At 43.1% G+C, this 15,951-nt stretch overlaps 2 protein-coding genes across 4 annotated transcripts in view; one reads left to right on the top strand and one right to left on the bottom strand.

The window, feature by feature from the left end:
* Window positions 1–15,951, bottom strand: part of LOC121397224 (CD48 antigen-like) — a 626,518-nt gene that overhangs the window by 395,556 nt on the left and 215,011 nt on the right. The gene's annotated exons all lie outside the window — the stretch shown is intronic.
* sema6c.L (semaphorin 6C L homeolog) overlaps window positions 1–15,951 on the top strand; it is a 123,233-nt gene that overhangs the window by 34,688 nt on the left and 72,594 nt on the right. For all 3 annotated transcript variants that reach the window (XM_018231503.2, XM_018231502.2, XM_041573634.1), the window contains exon 2: window positions 4,532–4,595. The gene's annotated coding sequence lies outside the window, so the exon portion shown is untranslated. The remainder of the gene's footprint in view (window positions 1–4,531; window positions 4,596–15,951) is intronic.

The raw sequence follows: 15,951 nt of genomic DNA, 5'->3' as shown, positions 1-15,951 counted from the left end.
CCCCCTTCAAATAGTGAGAAAAAATCATTTCAGCAACATTCCCCTCAGTTGAATAGTATTTGGTTGGATCCTGCAAACAAACTTACCAACCAGATGATCACCTGGTTTAATGGTAGGTTCCAGGCAACTACCATATTAGTCAATAGAGGGGCAATTCCTAATGTTTTGCTCATACTCCCGATGAGCAGTTAACACTGGGAATCTCCCCATGTGCCATTGACCTTACATAGAATATCCATAACACATATGAGCGTACAGGTCTCTATCACGTTCACAACATACCAGTGTCAAACTGGGCCTTCTAGGGCGACTAAGAGACATCTGGGTCCTACTTTTACTTCAGTAAGATGTAGATCTGTTATATAGACCTTTAATGAAAATAAGAGACAGGTAATTGTGGTGGTGTAACTGCAGGAGGTTTGATTGCACATGGGCCTGCTCTACCTTGGGGCCCAATGGACCAGTGAGATATTGCAGGTGGCAGGGCAACGTTGATTAGGGTTGCCACCTTTTTTCTTTTTTTTGGGGAAACGGACAGGGGGCGGCCGGGTGACATTGGGGGGCGGGCCGGGTGATTTCGGGAGTGGGACGGTGACGTTGGGGGGCGGACTGGATGATGTAGGGTGGGTGATGTAGGGGATGGGACGGATGATGTGGGGCGGGATTGATGATGTGGCGATCATCAATTGGCTGATCGCCATGTCATTCACTTTAATGTCCTAATTTGGAAATCCGCACGGGTACTTTTCACCCAGGCAGCAGTTCCAAAAACCGTCTGTCTGGGTGAGATCCGAACAGGTGGCAACCCTACGATAGATTCCTTCGAATCGAAGGCCGGGTTCACATCCTGCACCTAGGCCCGCCTGCTGCTAGTTACGCCACTAGCTGGTTGAAATTGTCCTTAGTTAGGGCCCGCTAAAGCCCATCAGGTCTGGACTGGGAGTCAAAATAGGCCCTGGCATTTCAGGTACACAGAGGCCCAATCAGCTGCCCACTAAATAGTAATATGAAATCTTATGACAGCCCCTCTGGCATTTGCCAGAACCCACAGATGGCCAGTCCGGGCCTGGAGCCCATGATCTTCTGTTGCTCTGGTAGGCCAGTCTGACCCTGCCACACCCCACATACGATGCTCTTTATCTGGATTTCTCCATATAAAAACACACAGAGGACTTCGTCATCCACGGTGAAGCTGTACGTTTTGGCGAAAATGTTGCGTTGACTTTGTTGCCGACAACACAGCCCCTAATCTGCATGCACCGCACAAACCAGTTCTTTCCAAAGGGCAATCTTTTGTGAAATTCAAATGATGTGACATAGAGAGGCAGTAATACTTAGCGAGGCTGCTCATAATTGCCCTGCTCACGGCTCCGTTCCTCAGGTAAACAATCTCATCTTGCTGATTAACATACATGGCGCGGCGGGAGAGCCGAGGGAATTTCATGCTCCGACCCCTAATAACATGAATGTGTCATTTTTATTGTTAATATTTTAAGACATTTTCTGTATTTTAGTGAATGTGAGAGATTAGTCCTGTTTGCCTGGTAAAAAAGTCTTTTCTTTTCTGCCTGTTTAGCTGCTGGGAAATAAGCGCCATATTGGCACCCAGAGAGCACCCCTACATTCTTGACATTCAGAACATAGGGAACACTTTAAATTAGACATGCAATATATATTATATAGAGGAACTATAGGTATTTATTACCTCTCAAAACAGATGTGATGCCTCTACCCCTAATGATCTCCTCCCCATGGACCCCAATGCCAGGGTGGACTTTCTCTGTCACCTCCATATGCCATACGGCAAGTCAAAATTGTGGATTATTGAACAGATCTGAATGTCAATGTAAATTCTGCAGCAAGTCATTGTATTAAATGACTGTAGACATAGAAAATAATTAATAATAATTTGAATGGTTCGGTTATATTGTGCAACTGATGAAGAAATAATGACGTGTGCGCGCGGTATATTAGGAACGGGTAGAGAGAGCATGAATGAATTCGGTAATGGATTGTGGGGGGAGAAAATTCTTATTTTAATGATGATCACGCCCCTATGAAAACAAAGGGTTTTTTTATATTTTGGAATCAATGACCATGTTACCAATTTGGTGTGGCCCTATAAAAAGGTTACAAATAGCCAAAAATGTGGGTTTTATTGATGCACTGAATCCAGGATTCGGATTTTTCCAGCAGGATTCTGATTCAGCCGAATCCAAGTGCCTGACCAAATCGAATCCAAATCCAAATAATCACATGGCTTTTCATCACACAAACAAGGAAGTCTACCACCCTTGTTTACCTAATTTACATATGCAAATTTGGGGTTGGATCCGATTCAGTATTCAGCCAAATCTTTCACAGATAGTGGATTCTGTGCATCCCTAATTATCTCCAAGCTGTAGTTCCAGGAAATTTTAACCTAACTGGCATTTAGGCTGGACAAATCCAGGGACTTCTATGGGCCTGAAGTGGGCCCTGTTATCATTACCCAAAAGCTTTCAAAACAGACACAATAGATTGAGACTTTTTTTCTTTGATTTAAGAGTCACTGAGATCAGTGCAGGTAATTCGATTTCTGACACTGTGGCACAAATCCTATCTGATCCCCATTGTAAGCAGCAGTCCTTTCCTGCTTTATGGCAGCTGAGATTCTAGCTATCTGTATAACAGAGCATTCTGTCCCAGTGGCTGCACAGATCCTATCTGATCCCCATTGTAAGCAGCAGTCCTGTCCTGCTTTATGGCTGAGATTCTAGCTATCTGTATAACAGAGCATTCTGTCCCAGTGGCTGCACAGATCCTATCTGATCCCCATTGTAAGCAGCAGTCCTGCCCTGCTTTATGGCAGCTGAGATTCTAGCTATCTGTATAACCGAGTATTCTGTCCCAGTGGCTGCACAGATCCTATCTGATCCCCATTGTAAGCAGCAGTCCTGTCCTGCCTTATGGCAGCTGAGATTCTAACTCTCTGTTTAAAAGAGCATTCCTATTGGGAGTTATTCGGAATTTTAACGAACCATTTTAACATTGTTCGTAACCTTAAGAGGAACAGAATGAGACCATGGATACAAAGAGCTCATAAGATCTGACACAGGCATGATATTCATTCAGTGGATCAGATGAATTAGCCAAGCAACAGAGACAGCCAGTGTATAAAAGCCAAAGCTGTTAATTAAAGGGGAACTGTACCATGTTTATAATTAGGCGCTATCTCTCACTTATTCTCCATTAAATCATGAGCAAAAGCAGCTCGTTATTTGCCCAGAACATTCCTTCTCAGCAGACAAGGTAACAAAATAAGCAGCTGGCGCTTGGGTCTATCTCCGGGAAACAAGCTCTCAGCGAGTCAGGCTGTTGCTCGGAGGGATCTTCTGCTTAATAAATAATCATTATTTCCATGAACCGGCATCGTCTCCCTCACTTCTCAAAAGTGAAACAGTCTCCCCATAAAAAAGGGATTTGTTCCCGCCAGCGACTGCCTATAAACGAGAGCGATTGCTTTCCACCGTGCTTATTTCATCCGCACCAGGCAACATTGGATTGCTGCGGTTGGAGTAAATAAACACAACTTATCTTCTAGGGGGCTTACCATTAGGCTAACCAGCACCTTATATTTTCTGCTGCCTTGCCACTCGATAGATTGTGAGCTCTTATGAACATACTTTTGTAGCTTTTTTCCCACCCTTTTTTTATCCCTCGTCTTAAATACTCTTGCTAGTAATTGTGCCAGGAAGAATGTGCAATAAAATGAATGAATGCATTGCTGCCAAATAAAGTAGCACTGTATTCATGGGGGAAACAATGGTCTCTGCTTCATTTTGGGCCCTTCCCTGCACTTTGTACCCTATTGTTTTCTGAATGGCCCCTTCTGGTTCTCTTTGTTTCTCTCTAACATTCTACCTATTCTAGTCTGATAATAGAGATATTACATTTAAAATGTGTCTCATTCCTCTTGGGCTGTTCATCATGGAACACAGAAGGATGGAATACTTCTGCTTCGGTCTCCGTTCACCAAGCATGCCCAGTGTCTTTCAGAAACCAAAAAACATGGCTATGAAACAGATAGAGGTTACGTCTGACGTTTCCTAACTGGCAGCTGAGTAAACTGCCAACCACAGTGGATGACACTGTGGTCTCCTTGGCTTTTGTCAGGGGTGCTCATGTTACTGTGAGTTCCCGGTGTCAAAAATTTCCACCAAGCTCTGGCTTTGTGAGTCAGGGCTGCATAGAGAGGGTGCACCATGTTTCCATATATTTCTAACATTTAATAAGCTTGGGTGGTGGCTTGAAAAACATTTGGGAGACAAATCAGGGTTCAGATTTTTTAAGGCTTTAATATTTGGAAGTCTACTCATTGGCCTGGTGTAATAATGGCACTTCTATGAGTCTAGGTCACTACCTTTGACATGACCCCAGAACCTGAAGGGATGTTGGGTATTTTGGCCCTGGCCTGTTAGAGGCAGCTTGCATTTTGCCCGTTCCCAAGCAGTCAAAGCAATGACCCCTCTTTTATTCTCTTCTCTTCTAGAGCCCCTGGAATAGACTTGAGAATCGATTGGATTTAAAGTGAAGCAGGTGAAGGAAGGACCAAGGTAAGACCACTGATTTCATTCCAAACATGATTCCGTCTGATACACAATGGAGGCTGACTTGCTTGTGTGTTCCCTTGTTGTTCTACTCTGATCTCAGACCGCTAATAATGAAGGGAGGCACTTTATCTTTACAAGCCTTTGATGAGCAATCAAGCGTAGATTCATAGAACAAAACAATCCTCTTGGTTAGTCTGCCGAGTCTTCTCTCATGTGCTGAGCGCAGTAATAAACCTTTTTTCAGGTGTTTGAAGGTAGGGTGGATAAAGGAGCCAAAATAGTGCCGGGATTCAAACCCGGGTTTTTTGGCTTGATAATGTCTCTGTATTTAATTCTAGGTATGGGATTAATTATAGGTTTGAGCACAGATTTTAGTTCAGGTCGCTGTCTTTGGTGTTGACCAACACTTACTTTCCCCTTTGATCAACATTTTTAACACAACCCAATCATCTGTACACTGATATGCCTCATCTGCTGTAGGTGGGCTATAAAGCATTGGTTCCTTCCTGTAGTCCCGTCTACTATGCTTACTTTTTAAATCCAATATGTCTGAAATAATGTACAAAATATACAATAATGCATGTTTTAGCCTTGGGTATAAGCCATAATTGAACAGTGATTACTATTGATATATCTAGAATGGCCAAACTGACTTTCCATCTATTGGCTGAAGCTTATCTCCCATAATCCTCAGACATAGTCTAAACCAGGGATCCCCCAATGTTTAGAGCCCATGAGCAACATTCAGAAGTAAAAGGAGTTGGGGAGCAACACAAGCATGAAAAATGTTCTGTGATTGGCCATTTAGTATCCCCTATGTGGATTGCCAACCTGCATTGAGGCTCTGTTTGGCAGTGCACCTTGTATTTATGCAACTAAAACTTGCCTCCAAGCCTGGAATTCAAAAATAAGCTCCTGCTTTGAGGCCACTGAGAGCAACATCCAAGGGGTTGGAGAGCAACATGTTACTCGCGAGCTACTGGTTGGGGATCACTGGCCTAAACCAATGGCGTAGCTGAGAGCCAATGATGTTGTGGCTTCAAGCAAACAAGTCCATGATCTTGTATAAAAGCTTTGGTGACTTAGCTGTTGGGAACCAAAGGTTGAAGATTATTGGCTCCCAGCTACAGCCATAGTTTGAAGATCATTGGCTTGGTTACTGACGCCCAAAGATTGAAGATCAGTTTCTCCCAACTACAGCCAAATCCAAAGTTTGAAGATCATTGGGTCGTTACTGGCAGCCAAACGTTGAAGATCAATGGTTACCAGCTACAGCAAAAGTTTAAACAAAAACATTGAATCAGTTTGCTGGAAGCCAAAGGTTGGAGACCATTGGCTCCCTGCTACTTTAGCCTTTGGTTCAAAGCTGTTGTTGGGATGTTGGGAGTATCGGGTTGCAGGTTGCTGACAGCTGTTTAACAGCAACGCTGCAAAAAAATTTAGAGCAAGAGACATTTGGATATGAATGCCTTAATTAGATAAATTAGTGAAATGGTTAAGATAAGAAACAAAGGAAAGCATAACATGACATTTTTAACATAATATAATTTTAGGATATATTTAGACCAGTAAAACTGCTTGGGACTAATTAGAAGTGAATAAAAGTGAAATAAAATGGAACATTTTACAAGGGAAATGTTAAACTGCTATGGTAATGTGGACCCTAGCAACCAGATGGCTGAAATTGCAAACTGGAGAGCTGCTGAATAAAAAGCTAAATAACCCAAAAAACACAGATAGTAGGGGGTTGTTCACCTTTAAATTAACTTTTAGTATGATATAGAGAGTGATATTCTGAGACTATTTGCAATTAGGTTTAATTTTTTTATCATTTGTGATTTTTGAGTTATTTATTTTTATTCAGCAGCTCTCCAGTTTGCAATTTCAGCAATCTGGTTGCTAGGGTCCAAATTCCCCTAGCAAACAAACACTGATTTGAATAAGAGACTGGAATATGAATAGGGTAAGGTCTGGATAGAAAGATGAGTAATAAAAAGTAGTAATAACAATACATGTGTAGCCTTACAGATCATTTGTTTTTTAGATGGGGTCAGTGACCCCCATTTGAAAGCTGGAAAGAGTCAGAAGAAGAAGGCAAATCATTCAAAAATTATAAAAAAAGAAAAAATGAAGACAAGTTGAAAAGTTGCTTAGAATTAGCCATTCTATAACATACTGAAAGTTAATTTAAAGGTGAACCGCCCCTTTAAAACAAAGTGCTAGAAATGTATTCAGGATCTTAGGTTCATTCTATCCGATTGAATGTTAAAAAAGGGGAAGTAAAGTCTAAAATAGAATAAGGCTAGAAATGCTGTATTTTGTATACTAAACATAAGCATGAACTTACTGCACCACAAGCCTAATCAAACAAATAATTTATGCTTTCAAAGTTGGCCACAGGGGGTCACCATCTTGTAACTTTGTTATACATCTTTGCAAGACCAAGACTGTGCACATACTCAGTGTGGTCTGGGCTGTTAGTGATCATCAAATTATCAAAACAGCACAAGTCAAATAATATCTGCCAGAAGCCAATACAGACTGCACTGGGTCCTGTGTTGTCATGTAATCTAATGTGGATTTTATAGTTTTTGTATTGTTTAATACAAACTTTATCCAAATCTGCAGAAGCCCCAAATAGAATCCCAGTTATTCTGTTTAATACTGGCTCCATGATCTTTGTCCCTTCAGGTGGAGTTGGAAACAGTAAAGGGGATGTAAAGGCAAAAATAAAATCCAATACAAATCTCTACACAGTCGCCGACTGCTCTACAGGGAAACAAACAAAGCTGCTTGAGTTCTGCATGGCTGGGAATTAAGGCGGGGCTCCCCCTGCTGTTCATAAGTAGGGACCGTCTGACAATTCCTATCCACAGCAAGTAAATGAAGGGAAAATTTCACTGCATACAGTCAGGTTTCTTTTAAAAACTGTACAAATTTTTTAATTGAAGTATATTGTAAATAGGTTTCTTTTTCATTAATGGGATTTTATTTTTTTGCCTTTGCATGCCCTTTAAGAGCTTATTGTAGTGGTAAAGTAAAAGTAATATGTTTTTGTTATTGAGCTGGGGCAGATCACACGGGGTAACCGTGTATTGAAACAAAATACAGTAGAATTCCACCACTTCGTATTCAGTACAGCAGCCTGTCTCTATTATGGGGTTAATTAGTTCCAATTGGTCAGTTCAACCTTAAAACAAGGAACCGGCTGGGGCCACAAAATACAGGTCTGACCTCTTCAGCTCTTCTATAGGCTGCAGAGTGATCCCACTCTTATTGGCCGGGCATGTGATGAATAAATCCGTTGTTAATCCTGCTGAGTTGAAAAGATTTTGTTTCCACGAGGGGGGCGCAGAAAGAGTGGGGGGGCCCCCCGACTAAGCATAAGGTGATAAGCGGCCTCCTGATACGGAGGGCTGCAGCGCTAATCTCCCTATGCTGCCTGGGAAATGCTGACTGATTCTCTTTTTTTTTAAAGGGATACACTCATATTTGGCATTTGTGCACAGAAAGACAATAATATAGAAATATCATCTTCTCTCTTAAAGGGATACTGACACATTTTAAAAATGTTATCTCTAGGAGCATTGCATTGTTTCTTTTCAAAAAGCCTGAATTGTGACAAAACAGCTGCCTGAAATTCCTGGGCTGACTCACTAAGGAGCACTTAGGAATTTGGGTTTCTGTACTCTACTAGGCGAGCATGCGAGCAGCTTCCTGTGATTCTCAGTGAGTCGGGCCAGATATTTTAGGGCAGCTGTACCACGGGAAATCCGGCATTATTTATTTTAAATTGTCAACAATTGTCCCCATTTTAAGCAGCAGTCCTGCCCTGCTTTATGGCAGCTGAGATTCGAGCTCTCTGTATAACAGAGCATTCTGTCCCAGTGGCTGCACAGATCCTATCCAATACCAATTGTAAGCAGCAGTCTGTCCTGCTTTATGGCACCTGAGATTCTAGCTATCTGTATAACAGAGCATTCTGTCCCAGTCTGTCCTGCTTTATGGCACCTGAGATTCTAGCTATCTGTATAACAGAGCATTCTGTCCCAGTGGCTGCACAGATCCTATCTGATCCCCATTGTAAGCAGCAGTCCTGTCCTGCTTTATGGCAGCTGAGTTTCTAGCTATCTGTATAACAGAGCATTCTGTCCCAGTGGCTGCACAGATCCTATCTGATCCCCATTGTAAGCAGCAGTCCTGTCCTGCTTTATGGTTAAGATTCTAGCTATCTGTATAACAGAGCATTCTGTCCCAGTGGCTGCACAGATCCTATCTGATCCCCATTGTAAGCAGCAGTCCTGCCCTGCTTTATGGCAGCTGAGATTCTAGCTATCTGTATAACAGAGCATTCTGTCCCAGTGGCTGCACAGATCCTATACATGCAGCAGTCCTGCCCTGCTTTATGGCAGCTGAGATTCTAGCTATCTGTATAACAGAGCATTCTGTCCCAGTGGCTGCACAGATCCTATACATGCAGCAGTCCTGCCCTGCTTTATGGCAGCTGAGATTCTAGCTATCTGTATAACAGAGCATTCTGTCCCAGTGGCTGCACAGATCCTATATATGCAGCAGTCCTGCCCTGCTTTATGCCTGTACAGTTTGACAAACAGATGAAATCTTTTGCATGAAATAGACAGGCATGTCCTTGCCACTCTGCTCCTTCACAAGTATCTGAATGCTGAGATTTAGCACTTTCCCACCCCCGGCACCTGTATTTGTCACTTCTTTGCTTTACAAAAATCAACTTTTCTTACCGCAACATCTGCTTCTGTTTCTCTCTTTCCCTGCGTGTTTTGATGTGAATATTCTGAACAAGAAAGTAAGAAGTATGGGAGAAATGCAGGCAGAAAAAAACCAAGCACCAGGTATTAGCCAAAAGGGCATAAGAAATGAGCCTCAGCACACAGTACAATGTCTTTATACATTCTGTGATTATTTTATTTTTTTCTTAAACTGTGAGCTGTCTCCTATGTTAATCCCTCGCCAAGATTCAAATTGAAATGATGAATATTGGAGCTCAGGGTGCCCTTTTTCGGGGGACGATTCTCTTCATTATCAGTACAGGGTAAGAGGAACCTGTCATTGCAGCAGTGCCAAATCCCTGGCAGCGAGGCGTCAGTACTGCGGGGAGACAGGCTGCAAACTATAAGGAGGTGATAAAAGCACAGGCCAGACACAACTGTCTAATTCTGTCCTTGTCTGAGCCTCACGGGTGCCAGATGGAAAATAAGGCAAGACATCCCTGTGATAAGCAGGAGATTATATCCCTGGCAGAGCCGACTTTTACTTTCCCACGATGCCCAGCACCTTCCTATACCCAAACACTGGCAACTAGAAGCATGAAGGCCATTCCAAGGTCAAAGTCTGGATAATATTTCTAGATTAACCCTTTGTTTGACAGTTGGCACAGAAATGGTTAAAAGACTGCGATCAGCTGAGCATAGGGTGCAGGAGGGTCCTGTATTTACATTGCAGTAGCATGGGTCCTTATGGGTGCAATGTTGCTCCTCATAGAGCTCCAGTACTTGCAAGTGTGGGTATAGTCAATGAGGCCCTTTGTGTTCGTGCTGTGATCGCCACTTAGACGAAAGGAGTGAACTACTATGTTCAGAGTCCTTTCAGTGAGAATTATCTGCGCCAATGACATTTCCCTTTGTCTGCCTGTCTTTCTGGATATGTAAAGGCTTTAATTAAAAGCTCTATTTCAACTGATGTTCTAAAAAAAAAACCTCAGGTTTTTAGAATACTCTGCAATGGGAAGCTAAAAATATTATACAAATGTAGTGCATCACGAACGGATTCTGACTCAGAAACAGGTTCAATAGCTAAACTACAGTTCTCAAGATCCTGAGATCTCAAGGTTGTCCAAAAACATGCAGTCAGGTTATTTAGCTCCTAAAACTGCCCCTAGTGTGTGTGAATGTTATAGGGACCTTAGATTGTAAGCTTCATTGGGACAGAGTCTGATGGGAATGTGATAGGGACTTTAGATTGTAAGCTTACTGAGTCAGGGGCTGATAGGAACGTGATAGGGATCTTAGATTGTAAGCTCTCTGGGTCAGGAACTAATGGGAATGTGATAGGGCCCTTAGATTGTAAGCTCCACTGGGGCAGGGACTGATGGGAATGTGATAGGGCCCTTAGCTTGTAAGTTCCACTAGGACAGGGATTGATGGGAATGTGATAAGGACCTTAGATTGTAAACTCACGGGGGCAGGGACTGATGGGAATGATGTATCATCTCTGTATGTTTTGTGTCAGTGAACTGCCATTGCTGCACAGGGGCCCTTGGCCTTGGGGTACAGTGGTACTGAAAATATGAAATATTCTTTATACCCATTCTTTATACCCATTCTTTGGGCTAGTACAGAAAGACTGCTGGATATAAAAGACTATGTGAGATGCAAGGAGTGATTTGAAAGGATCCATAGGGTGGGAAGAGCAGGGGGACGCACAGGTGCTAAAAGCGCCTCTGCTCAGCACGTTAAACTGCGAGGCAGGAATCAGAAGGCAGAGAACAGGTAGCGGGGAAGGAATTCGATAAAGGCGTTCGTCACATTTAATGAGGACTTTTTATAGCCTGGAAATGAAGAGAGGGGGAGTGAGCGAGCCCCCCATGTTAAGCGTCTCCTCCAGCTCCTGTTAGCAGCCTGGCTCAGCGTATATACCCCACACGTGTGACTGACAGCTCTGCATACATCTATTCCATGTGCTTTAATGCCTATAGCTGTGAGGCTGCAGAACTGGCAGGTACATGACAGGGGATCACTGCAAAGAACATGCTAATAACAGTGCTATGGACGTCCTGGATAGATTTATGGACCCTGCAGTGCATTGTGGGTAAAAAAAACAAGGTATGGTGGCAATTTATGTGTCCACTGCAGTGTTCTGCTTAGGATCTAGTCAGGTGCTGTTACCATTGGATATGCAACGTATTGTGGGTACAAGCAATGCATTGTGGGTAGTCATAGCTTATGTTTGGCTTAGGATTCAGTCAACTGTTATCACTGTTTCTGGTAACTGCTATGCATTGTGGGTAAAGGCAATGCATTGTGGGTACACCTGCCAAACTGATTACGATTCGGCCAGTCGTTATGTTTCCTGCAATGCCTTGTGTGTAAAAGCAATGCATTGTGGGTACAAGTGCCAAACTGATTTGGATTCAGTCAGTTGTCATCCCCATTACTGTTTCCTGCAATGCTTTGTGGGTAAAAGCAAAGCATTGTGGGTACACGTGTCAAACTGATTTGGATTCAGTCAGTTGTCATCACCATTACTGTTTCCTACAATGCCTTGTGGGTAAAAGCAATGCATTGTGGGTACACCTGCCAAACTGATTAGGATTCAGTCAGTTGTCATCACCATTACTGTTTCCTGCAATGCTTTGTGGGTAAAGGCAAAGCATTGTGGGTGCTCACACATCCAGTTATTATCGCCATTACTCTGCAATATCCTGCCCACAGGTACTCTGTAGTCTTGTCGCTATCATATTTACTTATATCTGGTACCTGCAATGAATTGTTGGTAGAAGCAATGGATTGTGGCATTTTGTGTGTCCAATGTTCTGCTTCAAAGCCAGTCACATACCTCCCAACTTTCCCATTTTTAGAGGGACAGTCCCTCTTTTGACAGCTCAACCCACAGTTCCTTGTTTGTACTGGAAAGTCCCGTTGTTTCTCTGCACTGAACAGCCAGAAAAAGAAACAACGTTTCTAACTTAATTGGCTTTTGGCAGAAAGCCAAGAACAGCCACAGCTGCTTATAAGATACTTTGTAACAATTTCTAGATAAGCAAATAACAGGTCTCTTGGGAGACGTTAGACTCGTAGCTTAAAGGGCAATTCACCTTCATTAGCAAAACTGTAATAACTGAAAAAATCACAGAAATGTGTTCAAACTTCCATAACCTGCCAAATTTTGGTAATCAGGGGGTGTGGCCACGGAAATGGGCGCAGTAAAAAAATTGACGTGTTAGCGCTCCAACTTTTTTGTCCCTCTTTTGTTTTCAAAATGTTGGGAGGTATGCAGTCATGTGTGAATTATATCCTTGTATCTCGTTCCTTTATTATGAGATAGGTGGCAAATTGCACCCCATCGTGCACCGTTCACTTTTGCACCCCATAACAGATGCGTAATGCTTCCCCTGTGTGGGATACACTTGTAGTTGAGCAAGAGTTTTCCTGTGTTCCTGGCAGGGAAATGGTTAGCAAGTGACCCCTAGGCGTATCAGCCTTACCGCCCGCATGCTCCCCGTGTTCAGTTCATATCAGAAGGAGATGCCGCTGGATGTCTAGATTTTGATTAAACCCTGCAACTAAATCCCTTCTCGGGGAAGAAAGGCAGGTGTGTGCGTGTGTGTTTGTATCTTTCCAGATTATTATAGGGTTTCCAAATCCAGACAGCTGTACAATGAGAATCATCAAGCCTCACATAAAGCAAGCAATAAAGTGGGACTCTAGGGGTGGGTGCACCATGGAAGAGGAGGAGGAGGAGGGCTGGAGGAAGGGAAGGAGAGAGAGGAGAGTGTAAAGTGTAAGAGATACTGGCCATACACTTGCTGATAGAATTGTATTGAAAGTTCCTCTACTGGGGCCACAAGAGCCCCTCTGAAGATCTCCTGGGTGTTATTCCTCACCCAGGCTTTAAAGCAATTATTAGTGATTTAGATACCAATCATACAGTGTGAACTTTGGGCCAGCGGGTTAAGGCTCTGCTGCCTCTTAGCCAAGGCCAGCAATATGGCAAACATGACTAATACACATGAATGCAAATAAGGAAATATGGATCGTTCTCTTCATACAACAAGCCTTGCCCTTTAATTGCAGCCCTGGCCACCAAACTTTATAAGGAAAGGAAACCACAATAACAGTAATGGATTTGCTAATGTGCATCTCTGCACTTGTCTGGTCTCGCTCCCCGTGCGGCTTGCAAATCAGGAGCGGAGGAGACATGGACTGGATGCCATTAAGGAGTCGGAGGAAATATTATGATTAAGACTCCAGGGAGAAAAAAAAACATTTGAAATATGTAAATTAAGTCGGTGGAAGAAACAAACAACAAAAGGGGGGTAATATGCAAATATTAAGTGATTACAACTGGAAAAAGTCCAGATTGTGTTTATTGCGTCTGATTGCAAGGGATTTAAACAAATGTGCTTCCAGCTTATTGCGACGGAAGAGTGACCACTTCTGCCGAGGTGAAAGCAGGTAATTCAAACTCCCCGGGGCCCTTTCAGTTCCCTGGCTAAAAAAGGCTACAAGGGCCTGAATTATTAATAGCCCAGTCATTTGGGAGCTGAAGCCGAGTGTGACAGCCGTGTGTGTGGGAGACTGAGCTTGAAAAGGTGTGCAGAGAAATATGTTCCACCCCACACGCAAACAGGCCTGCTAGACAGGAGGGTGGGGTAGTGTGGCGGGGGTTAAATGTTTTTATTTTCTTTACATTGTGCATGCATTGTCTTCTGTTATTGTTCTGGATTACAGAGAAGGAGGGGTGAATGGAAGGCATATATGAGCCTCTATAAACACTAACATAAACCAACAATTCTGTCATTTGATAACTGGAGGTCCAGAGCTCTGGTGGTCAATGGTTAGGGACACACCATATGGCAGCAGGGGCCCATTTATCCCTCCTGATCCCAGGCAGACAACGCAACATCTTAACCCTGGTAATAGTTCTGATCATGGGACGGTGGCAACCACTGCATTGTAAAAAAAACCCCAAGAGCTCTGAAGGAGATCCTGTTGGTTTTTATATTTAAGTAGGTGCCCGATCAAGGGGGCACTCGACAGAGCACTGGTTCTCAAACTGTCAGTCTGGCCTTCCTAGATAGGCTCAGAGCCTTGGTTAGGGGTCCTGCCTAAAAGCCAGTTAGGGCCAGATTTATGTAATGTGCCTATCTGCACTTCTGGAGGACCATCTTGGTGGACAACTGGAGCCAAATGTTGGGTGGATGGTGGATTTGTCAATGTTTTCAGATTGTGATCTTTTAGTAAACTAAGGAGGCTCTGGCCAAATGTTGGCCATCAAAGGTTCGCTTAAACCAGATTAGTCTGACAACCAGTGGAATAAAGTAATAAGATGTTATCAGAGACCGTTATAGAATTAGTGTTATCTAAGTCAACACCTCTGTATTGTATTGCAATTTAATTACTATCCTTCAGCCTGTCCCCCTCTATAGTTTGGACACCTCAGCAATGAACAGGCCAGTCGTAACCACCCGACTGTGCCAGACTTTATAACATATAACACAAGTGAATGCATGTGTTTGTTACATAGTTACATAGTTACATAGTTAAATTGGGTTGAAAAAAGACAAAGTCCATCAAGTTCAACCCCTCCAAATGAAAACCCAGCATCCATACACACACCCCTCCCTACTTTTAATTAAAATTCTATATACCCATACCTATATTAACTATAGAGTTTAGTATCACAATAGCCTTTAATATTATGTCTGTCCAAAAAATCATCCAAGCCATTCTTATAGTCATTAACTGAATCAGCCATCACAACATCACCCGGCAGTGCATTCCACAACCTCACTGTCCTGACTGTGAAGAACCCTCTACGTTGCTTCAAATGAAAGTTCTTTTCTTCTAGTCTAAAGGGGTGGCCTTCTACTACCATTCTACTTCTTCTTGGTGGTATATGTCTATAGGCTGGCTCATGAACAGATCTCCATGTGCCATGGTTATGGAGGGTAGCCCGCCCCTAGAAGAGAATACCGAGCATGATTGTTAGATTTTGGAATTATGTGCTCCATTCATTAGCAAAGTGCAGTTCTCTTCACGGCAACCAATTAGATGAAAGGCTCTGTTCAATGAGCCCTGTCTAAGAAGCAGCTCAGCTTGTACCATTTCCATCAGCCTCCACTGCTCTGCCCGTGACTGAATAAAGGGCTCTTGAAACATTCTGCACTCTGATGGTGAAACCGGCGCCAATCTGTACCCTCTACAAATGAACTTCATCCCTGCCGGCTACTCTACACCCTCCAACTGTGGGGTCCTGTCTCTCCAACCTGCCTATATAATATAAATGCAGTACCATCAATCAAATGCCCGTACCTGTATTTATGGTTAAAGGGATATTGCCACCATATTAAACATCCCATTCATGTCAATCTCCAGGGACTGCCCCAGTTGCAAATGTTCTATGCAAGGGGCACTACTATGAACCCTTTGTGTTCATGGACCTAGTCCTGTGGCAATAATGAATTAGCCCTATTGACATGAACAGAAAATCATGTTGGAATGAAGAATTGTTTGATTAAAAAGAAAACAATGGGGAAGGGCTGTACCTGTGAGCAAATCTCTTTCACGCAGGTTGAAGTAGCAGTTCAGGTGTGATATTCCTT

This window comes from Xenopus laevis, chromosome 8L (assembly GCF_017654675.1).
Source record: "Xenopus laevis strain J_2021 chromosome 8L, Xenopus_laevis_v10.1, whole genome shotgun sequence".
Lineage (NCBI taxonomy): Eukaryota > Metazoa > Chordata > Amphibia > Anura > Pipidae > Xenopus > Xenopus laevis.
This window is presented reverse-complemented; position numbering and strand designations above follow the sequence as displayed.